Genomic DNA, 18,756 nt, shown 5'->3' on the forward strand with positions numbered 1-18,756 from the left:
ATGGTCTTTGCAGGGGTCATGTACAGACGTGAGAGCTGGACAGTAAAGAAGGCAGAACACTGAGGAATTGATGCGTTCAAACTGTGGTGCTGGAGAAGACTCTTGAGAGTCCCTTGGGCAGCAAGGAGATCAAAACAGTTAATCTTAAAGGAAATCAACCGTGAGTGCTTTTTGGGAGGACTGATGCTGAAGCTGAAGCTCCAATACTTTGGCCACCTGAGGCAAACAGCTGATTCATTCGAAAAGACCCTGATGCTGGGAAGGATTGAAAGCAGAAGAAGAGGGTGACAGAGGATGAGATGGTTGGATGGTGTCACTGATTCATTGGACATGAACTTGGGCAAACTCTGGGAGATGGTGAGGGAGACAGAGAAGCCTGGTGTGCTGCAGTCTGAGGGGATCACGAAGAGTCGGACACAACTTGGCGACTGAGCAGCAGCATCATATTGGGTGTGCAAGGAGTCGGGCACGACTGAGCATGAGCGTACAGTACATGTGTTGGGTGCACATTTGTAAACGAGTGTAATATCCGATCCCTGTATCGATCCTTTTATCTTTATGTAGTGTCTTTCTTTATCTTTCTTTGTAGCCTTTGATCTAAAGTCTACTTTGCCTGATAGGAGTTTTATGACCCTCTTGTAGCTTTCTTGTGATTTCCATTTGCACGAAATGTCTTTTCTCTTCCCCTCACTTCAGTCTGTGTTTGTCCTTTGCCCTAAAGTGAGTCTCTTGTGGACAGCATATTGTTTTTTTATTTAATATGCCACTCTGTGTCTTTTGACTGGAGCATTTAGCCCATTGACATTTAAGATAGTTATTAAGAGATATGTTTTTATTGCCATATTAAACCCTATTTTCAAGTTTTTTTATTTTATGTTTTCCCGATTTTATATATCTTTGTCCCTTTCTGTTTTTTCTTTTGTAGTTTTATGATTTTCTTTTGTTTCACACTTATGTCCTCTTCTCTTTGGTTTTGGGGAATGCATTGTATGTTTTTGCTTTGTAGTTACCTGTTTTCAAGTTTGTTAACTCCTTCTTGTACTTACTTGCCTTAGACTTATACAGACTCAAACACATTCTTGGAAAAAAAGATCTACATTTTCTTACTCTTGTTTCCCACGTTTTATGATTTTGATCCTCTTTTACATCTTCATATTCATCATTTTGCTGTTCACTGTCTTTATCACTTTCACAGAAATTTAATTTATTTTTAAAATCAGTGTACTGGCTCTTTCCTTAGATTCTTACTACTTTCTCTATTTAGAGAAAATCTTTTAATATTCCATTTAGGATAGGTTTAGTATTGTTATACTCTTTGAATTTTTGCTTATCTGCAAAATCCTTAATCTCTCTTTCTATTCTAAATGATAATCCTGTTGAGCAGAGGACTCTAGATTGCAGATTTTTCCCTTTCAGGACTTTGAATATATCTTGCCCCACTCCCTTTTGGCCTGCAGCTGTTTCTGTAGAGAAATCAGCCGGTAGCCTTATTGGGGTTCCCTCTTTGTTAACTTGTTAACTCTTTGTTTTTCTCTTGCTGCCTTTAGAATTGTCCCTTTAACTTTGGCCATTTTTATATGTCTTGATGTAGGTCTGTTTGCATTTACCTTGTTTGGGACCCTCTATGCTTCTTGTACCTGGATATTGTTTCCTTCTTTATGTTTGGGATGTTTTCAGTCACAGTTTGTTCAAATGCATCTTCAATCCCCTTTTCTTTATCTCCTCCTTCTGGGATTCCTATTCTATGTACATTGGCATGCTCCATATTATCCCATAGGCCTCTCACACTGCTTTCATTTTTTTAAATTTGGCTTTCTGTCTGCTGTTCTGCTTGGTTGATTTCCATTATTCTATCTCCCAGATCATTTATTCATTCTTATGCATTATTCATTCAGCTTTTCATTGCCTTTAGCTCAGCTTTTGTCTCAGTGAGTGAATTTTGTAATTTTTCTTGGCTCCTCCTTATAGTTCCTAGTTTCCTTTTACAGTAATCTGCATTACTCGCAATAGTCCTTAACTTCTTCAGTATTTTTATTATCTCCTTTTTGAACTCATTGTCTATTAGAATGAAGAGGTCTGTTTCATTGCTTGTTCAAGATCAAGGGGAATTCTCTTGATCTTTTATTCGAGAGTGGTCCCCTACTTCATTTTGCTTATATTTCTCTTGCTATGTGAGTTTAGGAGAAACAATTATCTGTTGTGGTCTTGGAGGGCTATTTTTGTGGAGGAGCATCCCTCTGTAGCTTGTGTAGGTTTAAGATTTTTTGATGCGAGAGCTGTTTTGGGTGTTGATTCCTGTTGCCTCTTCCCTCAGTGTATGCTGGCCTCTGTCCCTTTGATAGGAGGAGTGACTGGTGTCGTGGCGGCCAGAGCCTGCCCTGGTTGTTGGTCAGGGCTTCCTCCTTGCTCTGTGGTTGTGCTGCCCTGTGGGAGCTGAGTCTGTTCTCTTGCTGTTGGAGTAGAAGCCCCCAGACCCATTTCTGGGCTTTGGTGGAGGGGGGTGGAATGGGGGCACGCACACTGGGAGAAGAGCCGGAGCTGCCCCACTACCCCACCCCACCCCCACCCCGTGAGTGAGCTGTGCTGTGCCAGCTGTCATCTGTTCTGCCACCTTACAAAGTGCTCTGTTGCTGGCACTGCCCTGGGCCCCATCTCAATGGGAATGCCAGCAACCGGCCCTGGTGCCCCCCGGGCATTGTTTTCACAGGACCACCAGTGCAGATCAACCAGAGTCAGGTCCCAGGACCACATTCATCACTCATCTGGACCACAGCAGGAGCTGCAAAGGCAGCTCAGACCCTGGCCCAGCCCAGTCCCCAAGTGCACGTGCCCCCAAAGCCCTTGACTGCTGAGGCCACACCCGTTCCAGCCATGGACACACCCAGTGTCTAGTCTGAGGTCCTACAGGCACGGAATTTACAAAGCCAGTGGCAGAGGTGTAAGATTGCGGCTTGCACAACCACAGGCTTAGATTTCAGCCCTGCTTCCCTAGTTGCATGGCTTCTGAGGCTCAGCTATGGTTTTAGCCCCACCTCTGCAAGTGGGCAACCTGCTGACATTTACTCCCACCACCCCCAAGATGGTGACTGGGCCACAAGAGCTTTTGGAGACGGGAGCCCCACTTCATGCTCCACTTAACAGTGGTGCTTTGCTTCTGTTGCCCACCTGGGTTTCTTCCGTGAACACCCCCGGCTGCAGCTACACCACGCTCCAGCCCTTTCAGGCTATCTCTGCACAGCCAACAGCAGTCCCCTTCCCGCCTCCGTTCTCTACCCCCCAAGTTCCAGTGCCAGCCCCACTCACCCCAGCAGACCTGCATCTCAGGCTGGGACGCACAGGGCAGTGGTGCAGTCCTCTGCAAGCCTTTCTCTGTGCAGCCTGTCGCAGCCTGATTGCTGGGTTCCCCTCTGAGCCTCTGAAGCTCGCTCTCTGTCCCAGCTCCTCTCCCTGCTGCTTAAGTGGCTTCATCCTGTGGGAACATTTCCTCTTCCCCCTCAACACTCCCCCTGCCAGGGGTGCAGGTCCCATCCTGCTCCCTCTTCTCTTTTCTTTTTTCTTACCCAGTTACATGGGGCTCTTTCATGTCCTCTCAGGGGTCTGAGGTCTTCTGGTAGTGTTCAGCAGGGGTTCTGTGAGAACTGTTCCATTTGTAGATGTATTTTTGATGTACTTGTGGGAGGAGGTGAGTTCCACATCCTTTTACTCTGCTGTCTTATTTGGAGTTAGTGTTATAGAAAGATTCATCCACTTCTAATATTTCATGATCCTTTGCTGCAAATGTAGGAAGAAAAGGTTAAAAAAAAAGCCTAAATGGCTGTCTATATCTGCTGCAATCTCCTAAAATTAGAGGAAAAAAAATAGACAACCTCTTTTTATTTTAATGCATTTCACCATTTTTTTGTTGTTGTTCTTTAAACAACAGTTTCAGTCTGCTTGGTTCTGTGCAGTCTCATGATTCACGTTCCCTTTGCCTGCAACCTGCCTTTTATAATGATGGTAGTTAGTGAAATGTCTGCACCAAGCTTTTCATCTTTTGCGCACTGTGAAGGCGTCTGCCACTTAATTCTCATAGCATCCCAGGGTCAGGAGAGTTCTGTTTTTAAACATTTCAGTGACATTTCATAGTTCCAGAGTACAGCACAATTCTTGATTGGTTAAACTGTTCGATTTCCAGATAAAAATTCAATTTACTAATGGTGAAACTATGGCCCAGGAGACCAAACAGTTTGCCAGAACATCATCCCCTCTCTTTTTAGCCTCACTTTTTCTAAAGTCTTCAGGGTGGATTCTGAACCTTCTTGCAGATGTGTCCCTCACATGCCCCTGCTCTGAATGCATTGTAAGCATCCCAGATGGGAGAGAGCAGCCTGCAACACCTTGTCACCATGGTCCCTCACACTGAGTGCTCACTCTGCCCCCATAGTTCTTCTGTGACAGATAAACCCCGCTTCCGCTCTCCAGTGCCTCCCTTCCTCTGTCCAGACCAGCAGCTGCCTGAGAGGGTCTTCCCCACCTCTTCAAAACTAGGAACAAAAATAAAACTTTCAACCTTACATGTATTTTGAAAGGGAGACTGACGGTTGTGTAGAGAAAGAGTGGCTGCCTCTCTGAGTCTTCAGCAACTCAGCTCTGTCCCCAAACTTGGATACCCCAGTCACCAAGACAACCGGTTCCAGTTAACCAGGCCTTCCCCGTCTCCTTAGGAAGGAGTTTGAGAATGCACCGGAGAGTTCTCCGGGGATCTCAGCCCATCCTTCCACAGCCCTTCCGGGCTCTCTCCTCCCGGAGGAGAGTTTCAGTAGGCACAGGTGTCCTCCCTGCCTGAGGTTTCCAGCTAGGTCTCAGTGCTCCGCATCAGTGGCCATCCTGGGCAGCCCTTCCTCTGCTTTTGTTGCACATGGACTCATAGCGTGCCCACTGCGGATAAGCACCTATGCAAACAATGATCTCCATGTTCTGGCTGTGGCTCTTTGCTGAACTGATCCTCCCTCCCTGGCCACCCCCACCACCTAGTGAAGTGGCCTCTGAAAGACAGGGAATGATGGGGCACAGGATTCTCAGAAGTACAGCAAGTGAGCAGGAGGCCATAGACGGGCTCAGGCAGTGCTCAGGAAGGCTGCAGGAATCAAGCTGATGACTCCCAAAACATTAGAGAGGCTCAGTCTGTCCAGGTGATGAAGCAGTAACAGCTTGTGGTGGACTTTCGAGCAGCACTCAAAGAAATGATTGTAAATAGCCTCCTCAGGAGGTGGAGAAAAAAATCAGAAGTTGGGAATTACGTAACCGAGTCATCACTGGAATAAAGGGAGATTGCAGTGCCGTGGGGACGCCACTCTTACTTCACACACTGGTCAGCAGTTATTCTCCCTTCTTGACTTTCTCTCGGATCCTCTCTCATCCTTACACTTTGACTGCCATTTGCTTTCTGCCAGTCTTCCTCCTTTTCCTTCTTTTTCATCCCCTAAAATAGAGACTGACCCTAAATCTGGCAAGAGAACGTTCTGAAGTGAGGAGATTTCTCCCTGCAGAAGAGCAGTCTCTTCCCACATCGTGCAGGAGAGAAATGAAAATGGCAAGATCTCTGAGTTGCTGGCCAGGGCATAGGAGCCACCCAAACATGATGCCCCTGCAGCTCAGCCCTGTGTCCACAGAACATGCTCTGGACGTGGGGCTGTGTGATAGCCTCCCACACCCAGCCTCTGCCATGTGGAATCAGTTGACATCTGCAGGCTCTTTCATGTTTTCCTCCTTCATCTGCCCTCACTGAAGCACCTGGAGACTTCAATTACTCAGCCAAGCATGAAGAGAGAAAGCAATGATAATTAGGTCAGTCTTCTATATAACACTGCACATGATAAAGCGCTCTTAAAATAAAGAATGATGTAATTAATAAACTTATTAACAAAATGTTTAAAAAATGTTCCGAGTAAAAATAAAAGTGGCTTCCGCACTAGAAGCCACACTCAGAAGGAAGGGCTGGAAGCTCCGCAGGAGCCGCCACTTGGGCTGCCAGGGGGTAAGGTCCACAGCAGGGAGGCGGCACAGCTGAGGTCACAGTGATCTCTATGAAAATGAGAGAGCATGTTGACTGTTTTTTTTAACTTGGTCTGCTTGACATTTTGCATCTTTATGTGAGTATTTGAGATGTTTTAAACACTTTATTTCACTTTTTTTCCTACTTTTATGAATTTTGAGTAATTTTAAAAAATACTAGTATAAAATAATACCAAAATGTCTTTTTTGAGTGAAATAAATACTGTGTCTTATAATCACTACTATTGAAATTCTCCAGCATAACTTAAAGGTGATCAATGCCCCCAGACCTTCTCAGCTGGGATCTTAACGGAATCTGGGTTGAGAAGTAGTTTCCCTGTGTCCACCACTAGATGGCGCTGGTGACCAGCATCTCATATTGGATGCTGACCTTTGGGGACGACAGAAGGAGCAAGAACTTTGTCAGAATACCGATAACTATTGACTTCCTGTACCTAGCGTGCCATGGATCAGGAGAAAGGTATTTTGTGTGCACACTTTTCTCTAAGAAAGCACAGACAGTGTGCACCTCCAGTCTTTTATAGACTCAATCTTAGAGATTATTCTTAAACCTGGATTCACAGAGTTTGACAGTCAAGGTCACTCAGCTTGTTGCAGAATTGGGAAATAAATTCAGATCATCCTGTTACACTCAACTTCTTCACACATTGGGTGGTACCTGGAATCGACTGACAGTGTGACCTAAACAAACTTGATACAAGCAGTGTTCAGTATCACATCTCAAAAGGGTCCAGTAAGCAGAAAGTTTGGAAGTTGCCCCTCTGCCTGTATAAACAGGACAAGAAGAAAGAAAAGTAATTGGAAAACTCATCCTTCTGTGCTCAGTAGTCTGATTGGCTAGAAAAGACTGGCCAGATGCATGCAGAGGTGTGAGTTGCTTAGAATTTAATGAGTGCGCCTAGTAACTCCTGAAAAGAATCACAGCTTTTTTTGGATGATTTGCTATTCATATGAAATATTTGCTTATATTCTATTGTGCTTCTTTTTAAGAACTTTCAGAACCATTAAATTCATTGCATTAAATGCTCTAGAAGTATATACTTTTTACCTTAATCAGTTCTCACTGATCCAATAATTTGTTTCAGGAAATAAGTTATGAGCATGGTTCTGAAATTTCCAGAAGTGACTGCTTTGTTACAACATCATCAGAACTGTAGGGTCTCTCTTACACCACGTTCCTGCAGGTGTTAAGTGTGCAGGTCTTTCAGCTCCTTGCTGAAACATATCCCTAAGTATTTCATTCATTTTGATACAATTGTCAATAAGATGGTTTCCTTAATTTCTTTTTCTGATAGGTGGTTATTCTTGTGTAGAAAAGCAACAAAATTTTTATATTGATTTGATACCCTGCAGCTTTACTTAATTCATTTCTTAGTTCTAAAAGTTTTTTGGTGGAGTCTTTAGGATTCTATGTAATACCATGTCATCTGCCAACAGTGGTAATGTTACTTCTTTTCTGATTTGGATGCCTTTTGTTTCTTTTTATTGCCTAATTTCTCTGCTTAGGATTTGCAATATTGTGTTGAATAAACTTAGCAGGAGTGGCCATCCTTGTCTTCCTGATCTTGGTGGAACAGCTTTCAGCTTTTAACCCTTCAATATGATGTTTCCTGTAGGCTAACTTATGTTTCCTCTCTACCTATATGTTGAGAGGTTTTTGTTTTGTTTTGTTTTTTAATCATGAATGGATGTCTAGTTTTGTGAAATGCTTTTTTGACATCTGTTGAGGTGATCACATGCTATTTTTAGTGTTTATTTGTTTTTGGCTGCAGCAGGTCCTAGTTGAGGCACGTGGGAGCTTTCATTGCAGCCCTCGGGCTGTGCAGTTGCCGCGTGTCGCACGTGGGTTCTCTAGTTGAGGCATGTGGGCTCAGTAGTTGCAGTGCACAGACTGTTGCCCCATGGCATGTGGGATCTTAGACTTCCCTAGTGGCTCAGATGGTAAAAAATCTGCCTGTCAATGCAGGAGACCCAGGTCTGATCCCTGGACTGGGAAAGGAATGGCTGCTCATTCCAGTATTCTTGCCTGGAGTAGTCCATGGACAGAGGAGTCTGGCAGGCTACACACAATGGGGTCACAGGGAGTTGGACATGACTGAGTGGCTAAGATTTCATATGTGAGATCTTAGTTCCCCGACCAAGGATTGAACCCACATCCCCAGCATTGAAAGGTGGGGTTTTAACCACTAGGCTACCAGTCAAAGTGAAAGTGCCAGTTGCTCGGTACTAGCGGCTTGTACTAGTTTTGGTCGTAGTTTATTCTTTTTCCTTTGGTTCCTTGAAGTGTAAAGTTGCATTGTTTGCTTAAGAACTTTCCTATCTCCTGATACAGGCACTTACTGCTATTAATTCCCTTCTAGAACTGCCTTTGCAGCATCCCATAAGATTTAGTGTATTGAATTTCCATTTTTATTTGTCTCAGGATATTTTTAAATTCCTCTTTTGATTTCTTCCTTGACCATTGGTATTCAGTGGCGTGTTTTTTAAATTCCACATTTTTGTGAATTTTCCTATTTCTGTCCTATAATTGTGTCTAGTTTCATACCATTGTGGACAGAAAAGATACTCAATATGATGTCAGTCTTAATTTTGTTAATAGTTTTGTGGTCTAACGTGTGATGTGTTATGACTGTTCCATGTACACTTGAGCAGAATCTGGATTCTGCTGATTTTCAATAGAATATTCTATAAATGTTATGTCCATCTGGTCTAACATGTCTTTATATCCATTGTTCCTTGTGTTGCTGTTTCCCCTTTAGATCTGCTAATATTGCTTTATCTGTCTTGGAGGCATAAATATTTATAAATGTTACATCCTGTTGTTGGATTGACCCCTTTATCGTTATATACTGTCCTTCTTTGTCTCTTGTAGGACTCTGGTCTTGTATAACTATCCCAGCTTTCTTTGATTTCCATTTACATCCATCCATTCACTTTTAGTTTATGTGTTATTACATCTGAAGTGAATCTCTTGTAGACAACATAGTTCCATAATTTGGCCTCTTCTTATTCATTCAGTCACTCTTTGTTTTTTGATTGTAGAATTTCTTCATTTACATTTGAAATAATTGCTGCTAGATACTGCCTTACTGCTATTTTGCTCATTGTTTTCTAGCTATTTTATAACTCTTTGGTATTTTGTTCCTTTCTTCTCTTGCTTTCTTCCTTTGTGATTTGATGATTTTCTGTAATGCAGTGCGTAGACTCATTCTCTTTATCTTCTTTGCGTCTGCTACAGGTTTTTGCCTTGTGCTCATCATGAGGCTTGTATTTAAATGTAACAATCTAAACTGATCACTGCTTCTTTGAATGCATTTTAAAGCTTTACAATTTTACTTTCCCCACCACACATTTCAAAAGATGTCACAATTTACATTCTTTCATCTTGTGGATCTATTAACAAATCATTGTAGTTATACTTACTTTCACTACTAAAGCACAGTGTGTTTTAGGACTTTTAACGTGTCCTCTGTGTGCGTGCTCGGTCACTTCAGTCGTGTGCAACTCTTTTTGACCCTGTGGACGGTAGCCCACCAGGCTCCTCTGTTCATGGGGACTCTGCAGGCAAAACTACTGGAGTGGGTTGCGATTCGCTCCTCCAGAGCAGCCTGCCCCAGGGACTGAACCCGCGGCTCATCTCCCGCGTCGGCAGCGGCTTCTGTGCCACAAGCGCCTCCTTCAGTGCCGTCACCGTGGGGGTTTCCTACTTTGCCTTTTAAACTTCACGCGTTGTCTCTAAGTGATTAACCCACTGCCATGGCAACCTTATTCTGAATTTAACTATACTTTACCTTTTGCCTGTGAGATTTATACTGTCATATTTTTCCTGTTACCAATTATCACCCTTTTGTTTCACTTTAAAGAAGACCCTTTAATATTTGTTGTTCGGTTCAGTTCGGTTCAGTCGCTCAGTCATGTCTGACTCTTTTCAACCCCATGAACCACAGCACACCAGGCCTCCCTGCCCATCACCAACTCATGGAGTCTACCCAAACCACGTCCATCGAGCTGGTGATGCCATCCAACCATCTCATCCTCTATCGTCCCCTTCTCCTCCGGCCCTGAGTCTTTCCCAGCATCAGGGTCTTTTCAAGTGAGTCAGCTCTTCGCATCAGGTGGCCAAAGTTTTAGTTTCAGCTTCAATATCAGTCCTTCCAATGAACACCCAGGACTGATTTCCTTTAGGATGGACTGGTTGGATCTCCTTGCAGTCCAAGGGACTCTCAAGAGTCTTCTCCAACACCACCGTTCAAAAGCAGCGATTCTTTGGCGCTCAGCTTTCTTTATAGTCCAACTCTCACATCCATTCATGACCACTGGAAAAACCATAGCCTTGATTAGATGGACCTTTGTTGGCCAAGCAATGTCTCTGCTTTTTAATATGCTGTCTAAGTTGGTCATAACTTTCCCTCCAATGAGTATGCCTCTTTTAATTTCATGACTGCAGTCACCATCTGCAGTGATTTTGGAGGCCCCCCAAATAAAGTCAGCCACTGTTTCCACTGTTTCCCCATCTATTTGCCATGAACTGATGGGACCGGATGCCATGATCTTAGTTTTCTGAATGTTGAGCTTTAAGCCTACTTTTTCACTCTCCTCTTTCATTTTCATCAAGAGGCTCTCTAGTTCTTCATTTTCTGCCATAAGAGTGGTCTCATCTGCATATCTCAGGTTATTGATATTTCTCCTGGCAATCTTGATTCCAGCTTGTGCTTCTTCCAGCCCAGCGTTTCTCATGATGTACTCTGCATATAAGTAAAATAAACAGGGTGACAATATACAGCCTTGACGTACTCCTTTTCCTATTTGGAAGCAGTCTGTAGTTCCATGTCCAGTTCTAACTGTTGCTTCCTGACCTGCATACAGATTTCTCAAGAGGCAGGTCAGGTGCTCTGGTATTCCCATCCTTTGCAGAATTTTCCACAGTTTATTGTGATCCACACAGTCAAAGGCTTTGGCATAGTCAATAAAGCAGAAATAATGTTTTTCTGGAACTCTCTTGCTTTTTCCATGATCCATCGGATGTTGGCAATTTGATCTCTGGTTCCTCTGCCTTTTCTAAAGTTCTGGAAGTTCATGGTTCATGTATTGCTGAAGCCTGGCTTGGAGAATTTTGAACATTACTTTACTAGCATGTGAGATGAGTGCAGTTGTGTGGTAGTTTGAGCATTCTTTGGCATTGCCTTTCTTTGGGATTGGAATAAAAACTGACCTTTTCCAGTCCTGTGGCCACTGCTAAGTTTTCCAAATTTGCTGACATATTGAGTGCAGCACTTTCACAGCATCATACTTTAGGATTTGAAACAGCTCCACTGGAATTCCATCACCACCACTAGCTTTGTTTGCAGTGATGCTTCCTAAGGCCCACTTGACTTCACATTCCAGGATGTCTGGCTCTAGATGAGTGATCACACCATCGTGATTATCTGGGTCATGAAGATCTTTTTTATATAGTTCTTCTGTGTATTCTTGCCACCTCTTCTTAATATCTTCTGCTTCTGTTAGGTCCATACCATTTCTGTCCTTTATTGTGCCCATCTTTGCATGAAATGTTCCCTTGGTATCTCTAATCATGTTGAAGAGATCTCTAGTCTTTCCCATTCTATTATTTTCCTCTATTTGTTTGCACTGATCACTGAGGAAGGCTTTCTTATCTCTTCGGTGGCACCCCAGTCCAGTACTCTTGCCTGGAAAATCCCATGGATGGAGGAGCCTGGTGGGCTGCAGTCCATGGGGTCACTAAGAGTCGGACACGACTGAGCGACTTCACTTTCACTTTTCACTTTCATGCATTGGAGAAGGAAATAGCAACCCACTCCAGTGTTCTTGCCTGGAGAATCCCAGGGACGGGGGAGCCTGGTGGGCTGCCGTGTATAGGGTCGCACAGAGTCAGACAGGACTGAAGCGACTCAACAGCAACAGCAGCTTGCTGTTCTTTGGAACTGTGCATTCAAATGTTAATTTGTAAAGCTGTAAAGCTGGTGGTGTTCACTGTAAAGCTGGTCCAGTGGTGATGAACTCCCTCAGCTTTTGCGTGTATGCAAAACTTTCAGTTCAGTTCAGTCGCTCGGTTGTGTCCGACTCTTTGTGATCCCATGAATCGCAGCATGCCAGGCCTCCCTGTCCATAACCGTCTCCCAGAGTTCACCCAGACTCACGTTCATTGAGTCAGTGATGCCATCCAGCCATCTCATCCTCTGTCATCCCCTTCTCCTCCTGCCCCTGATCCTTCCCAGCATCAGAGTCTTTTCCAATGAGTCAACTCTTCGCATGAGGTGGCCAGAGTACTGGAGTTTCAGCTTTAGCATCATTCCTTCCAAAGGAATCCCAGGGGTGATCTCCTTCAGAATGGACTGGGTGGATCTCCTTGCAGTCCAAGGGACTCTCAAGAGTCTTCTCCAACACCATAGTTCAAAAGCATCAATTCTTTGGTGCTCAGCCTTCTTCACAGTCCAACTCTCACATCCATACATGACCATAAGAAAAACCATAGACCTGACTAGACGGACCTTAGTCGGCAAAGTAATGTCTCTGCTCTTGAATATGCTATCTAGGTTGGTCATAACTTTTCTTCCAAGGAGTAAGTGTCTTTTAATTTCATGGCTGCAATCACCACCTGCAGTGATTTTGGAGCCCCCCAAAATAGAGTCAGCCACTGTTTCCACTGTTTCCCCATCTATTTCCCATGAAGTGATGGGACCAGATGCCATGATCTTCGTTTTCTGAATGTTGAGCTTTAAGCCAACTTTTTCACTCTCCTCTTTCACTTTCATCAAGAGGCTCTCTAGTTCCTCTTCACTTTCTGCCATAAGGGTGGTGTCATCTGCATATCTGAGGTTATTGATATTTCTCCCAGCAATCTTGATTCCAGCTTGTGTTTCTTCCAGTCCAGTGTTTCTCATGAGGTACTCTGCATATAAGTAAAATAAACAGGGTGACAATATACAGCCTTGACATACTCCTTTTCCTATTTGGAACCAGTCTGTTGTTCCATGTCCAGTTCTAACCGTTGCTTCCTGACCTGCATACAGATTTCTCAAGAGGCAGGTTAGGTGGTCTGTATTCCCATCTCTTTCAGAATTTTCCACAGTTTATTGTGATCCACACAGTCAAAGGCTTTGGCATAGTCAATAAAGCAGAAGTAGATGCTTTCTGGAACTCTCTTGCTTTTTCCGTGATCCAGCAGATGTTGGCAATTTGATCTCTGGTTCCTCTGCCTTTTCTAAAACCAGCTTGAACATCAGGAAGTTCACGGTTCACGTATTGCTGAAGCCTGGCTTGGAGAATTTTGAGCATTACTTTACTAGCATGTGAGATGAGTGCAATTGTGCGGTAGTTTGAGCATTCTTTGGCATTGCTTTTCTTTGGAATTGGAATAAAAACTGACCTTTTCCAGTCCTGTGGCCACTGCTGAGTTTTCCAAATGTGCTGGCATATTGAGTGCAGCACTTTCACAGCATCATCTTTCAGGATTTGAAACAGCTCCACTGGAATTCCATCACCTCCACTAGCTTTGTTCATAGTGATGCTTTCTAAGGCCCACTTGACTTCACATTTCAAGATGTCTGGCTCTAGATTAGTGATCACATCATCATGATTATCTGGGTCGTGGAGATCTTTTTTGTACAGTTCTTCCATGTATTCTTGCCACCTCTTCTTAATATCTTCTGCTTCTGTTAGGTCCAGACCATTTCTGTCCTTTATCGAGCCCATCTTTGCATGAAATGTTTCCTTGGTATCTCTACTTTTCTTGAAGAGATCTCTAGTCTTTCCCATTCTGTTGTTTTCCTCTATTTCTTTGCATTGATCGCTGAAGAAGGCTTTCTTATCTGTCCTTGCTATTCTTTGGAACTCTGCATTCAGATGCTTATATCTTTCCTTTTCTCCTTTGCTTTTCGCCTCTCCTCTTTTCACAGCTATTTGTAAGGACTCCCCAGACAGCCATTCTGCTTTTTTGCATTTCTTTTTCTTGAGGATGGTCTTGATCCCTGTCTCCTGTACAATGTCACGAACCTCTGTCCATAGTTCATCAGGTGCTCTATCTATCAGATATAGGCCCTTAAATCTATTTCTCACTTCCACTGTATAATCATAAGGGATTTGATTTCGGTCATAGCTAAATGGTCTAGCAGTTTTCCCTACTTTCTTCAATTTGAGTCTGAATTTGGTAATAAGGAGTTCATGATCTGAGCCACAGTCAGCTCCTGGTCTTGTTTTTGCTGACTGTATAGAGCTTCTCTATCTTTGGCTGCAAAGAATATAATCAATCTGATTTCGGTGTTGACCATATGGTGATATCCATGTGCAGAGTCTTCTCTTTTGTTTTGGAAGAGGGTGTTTGCTATGACCAGTGCATTTTCTTGGCAAAACTCTATTAGTCTTTGCCCTGCTTCATTCCGCATTCCAAGGCCAAATTTGCCTGTTACTCCAGGTATTTTTTGACTTCCTACTTTAGCATTCCAGTCCCCTAGAATGAAAAGGACATCTTTTTGGGTGTTAGTTCTAAAAGGTCTTGTAGGTCTTCATAAAACCATTCAACTTCAGCTTCTTCAGCGTTACTGGTTGGGGCATAGACTTGGATAACTGTGATATTGAATGGTTTGCCTTGGAGACGAACAGAGATCATTCTGTTGTTTTTGAGATTGCATCCAAGTACTGCATTTTGGACTCTTTTGTTGACTATGATGGCTACTCCATTTCTTCTGAGGGATTCCTGCCTGCAGTAGTAGATATAATGGTCATCTGAGTTAAACTCACCCATTCCAGTCCATTTTAGTTTGCTGATTCCTAGAATGTCGACATTCACCCTTGACATCTCTTGTTTGACCACTTCCAATTTGCCTTGATTCATGGACCTGACATTCCAGGTTCCTATGCAATATTTCTCTTTACAGCATTGGATCTTGCTTCTATCACCAGTCACATCCACAGCTGGGTATTGTTTTTGCTTTGGCTCCATCCCTTCATTCTTTCTGGAGTTATTTCTCCACTGATCTCCAGTAGCATATTGGGCACCTACTGACCTGGGGAGTTCCTCTTTCAGTATCCTATCATTTTGCCTTTTCATACTGTTCATGGGGTTCTCAAGGCAAGAATACTGAAGTGGCTTGCCATTCCCTTCTCCAGTGGACCACATTCTGTCAGACCTTTCCACCATGACCCGCCCGTCTTGGGTTGCCCCACAGGCATGGCTTGGTTTTATTGAGTTAGACAAGGCTAAGGTCCTAGTGTGATTAGATTGACTAGTTTTCTGTGAGTATGGTTTCTTTATTTCTCCTTAAATTCTGAAGGGCAGCTTTTCCAGGTAGAGTATTCCTGGTTGGCAAATTCTCTTTTCTCTTCTAGCACATTGAATATATCGTGCCACCATCTTGTGGCCTGCAAGTTTCTGCCTAGAAATCTCCTGACAGCTTTACGGGGTTCCCTTGTATATAACAAGTTGTTTTTCTCTAACTCCTTTTAAGATGTTCTCCGTTAAGTTTTGACAACTTAGTTATAATGTCTCTTTGGATTCTTCTTTTTTGGAACTCTCTGGTATTCCTGGATCTATTTCCAAGTAGTCTGTTTCCTTCCCCACTATAGGGAAATTTCCAGCCACTGTTTCTTCAAATAAGCTTTCTGCCCCATTCTCTCTTCTTCTGATATCCTGGATAAAGGTGTATAGTATTGATCAGCTTTATGTTGTTCCATAATCTCTTAAGCTCTATTCACTCATTCTCTGTTTGTTTTTTTTTTAAAAGCTGATCTGATTGGATGAATTCCAGTACCCTGTCTTCTAGTTCACTGACCCTTTATTTTACTTCATCTAGTCTGCTGTTGAATGCCTTTATTGAATTTTTCAGCTCAGTTATTATATTCTTCAACTCTGTGATTTCTGCTTATAGTATTTTCTTTTTGTTGAAATTCTCACTTTCTTCATATACTGTCCCCCTGATGTCTATGAGCATCTTTAAATTACTTATCTTAATTTCATTAGGTCTTTTCTTGGGGTTTTATCTAATTCTTTCACTGGGAACACATTTCTCTGTTTCTTCATTTTTCTTGACACTCTGTTGATTTCAGTGCATTAGCTACAACAGCCAGTCTTGAAGAAGTGGAGTGGCCTTATGTAAGAGATGAACCTTTTTAATCCTGCCCTGGTTCTTGGTTGTCTATCAAACCTTTCTGAATGTCCAGCCTACTTTGCTCTTAGCTGCTCCCAGTAGTTGAGGGTATAATATGACCTGTCAGTGTCCCAGAGAAGAGAATTTCAGCACCTTGATGCAGGCTAATTGGAAACTGGGCACTCAAAGAGTAGCTTAAAATATGCATGTATACCCTCTTTCAGGGGAGGACTGAGAGAGGGGCATTCTGTCTGCTCCCTCTGCACTGAGCCCTAGGGGGATAGCAGGTTAAGAACTGTTTCTTTGTTTGCTACCATCCTGTTGAACCCATGAACACAAGCCTTGCTGCTCACCACAGCCAGTTATCAAGGGATGTGTCCTCTGAGCAGCAGCCACAAAAGCTGGAGCACCAGAGGTTTGCACAGCCTCCTTCCTAGAAACATTGGTGACCTGGGGCAGGACAGAGGGAGAGTGCAAAGGTGGCCCTCACTGGCCTCTGCAGTCTTTGGAGAGGGTTTTAGTTGGCCTGTAGATGTTAAATTATAAACTTGATTCTCAGGCTGCAGTTAAGATCTCCAACAGGCCTCTTTTCACAAAAATACTGGGTATGTCAATCTGCTGCCTCTGCTCTGTGCCCTGGTGGGATGGCCTGTTTACTAGAGCCCTTTGGGACCTGGGAACATAAGCTGTGTTGGCCAGCCGAGCCAGGCAGTCAAGTGTGTCCCCTGCACAGTCCCTGGGGTGCCAGACATGTGTATAAGCTCCTTTCCAGAAGATATCTGTGAGGCAGAAGGAGAGCATGAAGATAGTATGGTGCCCACTGGCCTCCCTGGTCTCTGGAGAGGATTACAGTTGGCATCTTAATGTGTGCTAAATTAGAAGCCTGCTCCTCAGGCCAAAGCTTTTAAGATAAGCAAATAGGCTTCTTTAAGGAAGAAACTGGGCATTTTAGTTCCACTGTCTCTGCACTGGACCCTGGGGGCATATCCATAGTAATGTTACTGAATCCCAAGTGTGTGTGCCTGATGTGGAGTGAGGCCTAGCCATACTAAAATATTAGAGTTTGGAACAGAGAACGGTTTATTACAGATTCATACAAGGAGATGGATGGTTGATGCCTTAAGACCCCAAAGTTACTGAAAGCTTTCAGCAAGCCCCTTGAAAAGCAAAAGGTGAGAAAGGTTACTGGAATCACTTCCCTAACGGTCACTCATTGACGGCTGGTTGCTTGGGGTGGGGGGTGCCTCCTGCGGCACCAAGCGATGGCTGCTGCCTAGTTGCGGGTGTGGAGTCATGAGACACAGCAATGGCTGCCTGCTAAGGGCTGTGCTCATCCTGCTGTTACAGGAAGTCCATAGGAGCCTGTCAAAAACTGTCTCTTAGTTCACTGTGGCCTTGTGGGCCTCTTGGACCCAAGCCCCACCGGCTTTTAGAGCTAGATTTATGGGGGCCCATCTCTCACGTAGAAGTCTTAAAAATTGAGGTGCCGTATGCAAGGTCCAAACCCTTTGCTCAGGGAGGATCTGGGAGTTGTGAGTTCCCTCCTGGTTGTGTGTTACCCTTCCAAGAGTGGATTTTATGGTGAGATTGTGATCAGCCTCTCATACCCATTTCAATGTAAATTTCTTCTTGTTCACCCAGTGGGCATGTAACAGAGCAGATGAGCTCAGCCCTTAGCAGGTTGCCATTGCTGGGCCTCATTACTCTGCACCCTGTTACTAGGCAGCAGGCCTTGCTCAGCCTTGCTCAGTGCCTCAGTGGGTCCTACCCACAACCAACTGTCAGTGACTGACCATTAGTTGTCCTGCTCAGCTATTGGTCAGCACCACAGTAGGCCCTGCCCACTATTAACTGTCAGTGAGGGACCACTGGGGAAGTAATTCAGTCAGTAATCAGCAGCATGGTGGTCATCAGGTGGAGAGTGAGGTAAGAGGCAGATTCGGGCCACCTTCCGGATGCCCTCCAGCTCACCCAGCCTAGGGCCAGTGGGTGAGCTGAAGGGCCCAGGAAACAGACTAGGGACTATGTCCTGCAGGGCTCCAGAGCCCTCAGTAAGGCCCTCTACTAACCTTGGCTCAGGCCTTGAGGCAGTGGTGACCCTCTTCCCCATGCTGTCTCTGCTACCTGCTAGCAGTGACCGTCTCTCCGGGTCACAGTCTGAGACCTGGTCTCTCCATTTGGGCAGCCTGGCAAGACTGAGGGCCAGTTGGGTTGGGTGCCTGGATCCCTCAAGGATGACAGCGGAGTAGGAAACTGGCCCCGGGGATCTGCCAGCTGAGATCTGCCTCTGCTTAGCCAAGGACTGGGACCTTGGAGGGTGAAAGCTGTGCCTTGCAACTTTGCCCTTTCTGGTCAGGAGAGAGAATAACATTCATCTGGTAGAAATTTACAGGGACATTATTACCTGATCATGCCCTCACCTCAGGAACCAAGGATCGGACACCAAGAAGTCTGAAGCAACTCACCACGCCCATCCCTCACCTTTTGCTTTTAAAGGGGCTTGCTGAAAGCTTTTAGTAACTTTGAGATTCTTAGGCCATGAGCCACCCATCTCCTTAATGAATCTGTAATAAATCTTTCTCTAATGTTTTAGTATTGA

At 44.1% G+C, this 18,756-nt stretch overlaps 1 protein-coding gene across 5 annotated transcripts in view; it reads left to right on the forward strand.

Moving 5' to 3' along the window:
• TPGS2 (tubulin polyglutamylase complex subunit 2) overlaps positions 1–18,756 on the forward strand; it is a 69,067-nt gene that overhangs the window by 30,623 nt on the left and 19,688 nt on the right. The window lies entirely within an intron of this gene.

This window comes from Ovis aries, chromosome 23 (assembly GCF_016772045.2).
Source record: "Ovis aries strain OAR_USU_Benz2616 breed Rambouillet chromosome 23, ARS-UI_Ramb_v3.0, whole genome shotgun sequence".
In the NCBI taxonomy this organism is placed as follows: Eukaryota; Metazoa; Chordata; class Mammalia; order Artiodactyla; family Bovidae; genus Ovis; species Ovis aries.